Below are 1,383 nucleotides of genomic sequence, written 5' to 3' on the forward strand. Positions count from 1 at the left end.
AAAACCTATGCCATTGATCGTGTGCGGAATAAAGCTGAGGGGATTCTTCAACACCGGCAGGAGATTATCTTCACTATAGGGGGGACGGCGACAACGATGCTGGAGACGACCGGGAACTCGGTGAGGGCGTTGGTGAGTGGGTCGAGGAGGCGAATGGTCTTGGTGGGCTTGTGGAAGAGGACGAGGAGGCCGTCGGCGGCGCAGATGTGGCAGTGGGTGGAGAGCGCCGGGAGATGGACGCCGAGAGAGGCCGCGGTGGCCAGGTTGAGGAGGCGGCGGCGGGGCTCGACGTCAGGCATGATGGAGAGCACCATCCAGTTGCGGGGGCGGAAGCGGCTGTCGAGGAGCCCTGCTGCGCGCGGGTCGGCGGTGAGTCCGCGCCATGGCCTGCACACGGCGCGGAAGCGGAGGTACTCGGCCACGTCGAGGGAGAGCAGCCGGCCGGAGATCTCCTCGACGAGGTCCAGAGGAAGCAGGTTGGCCCAATCCCTCCATTCCTCCGGGCCGAAGTGGACCTGACGACGTGCTTCCGTCGTCTTCCTCGCCAATGGTTCATCTGACGCGCCAAGATCGCCCAATCGCTCGCGCTCGGAAGATTCTTCCAGGAGGCAGAGCCGCCGGCTCCGCGCCCGTGTCATCATCCCGTGAGATCCGTCGACGTCGGATCCCGCAGCCACCGGGGGGACGGCGAGGCTCCGGCGCAGCGACAGTTTTCTCGCCATCGTAGCGTCTTGGTGATCGGGAGGCGGGGCGCAGGTTTGGCGGCGGCGGTGAAGACTGGAGACAGGGAGGAGGGATGCAAATATGCGGGCGGGATTCATGCGTCGTGAGTGGGTGCGGGCGGGATTCGTGCGTCCTGTGAGTGGGTGCGGGCTTCTCGCAGCAAGTATCTCCGCTGCCAGGCCCAAGGATGAGTGGCCAGATGGATAAATTTGACTAGGTATTAAAAAAATTATAGACAAAATTGATGCTTCAGTCACGAGTCTAGAAAAAAATCACGAGGGTTGAAAATGCATATGTGGTTTTTTTAAAACATATTACAGACGCAAGTGCTCATACATACGCGCATACACGCATCCCTATGAACACACACGCACACCCTATCCTTATGAGCACCTTCGAAAAACTGAGCCAGCATATTATATTGAGATTTACGAAGTCACCGTAGGCGCCTCGTCATCGAAGGGAACGTCTCCTCCTACTGAAAGTGCATCGTTGGAAATCCTTAAATAAATCCAGAAATAAGGTAAGCACCAGGACTTGAACCCTGATGGGCTAGGGATACCACTATTCCTCTAACTATCCAGCCACAGGTTGGTTCACAAATGCATGGTCTGACGGTCGTTTTTTTTCTTTAAATCAACATTTATTGGAGGTTTAAAT

The sequence above is a fragment of the Triticum urartu genome, chromosome 6A, assembly GCF_056163025.1.
Source record: "Triticum urartu cultivar PI428250 chromosome 6A, HENAU_Tu73, whole genome shotgun sequence".
Classification (NCBI taxonomy): Eukaryota; Viridiplantae; Streptophyta; class Magnoliopsida; order Poales; family Poaceae; genus Triticum; species Triticum urartu.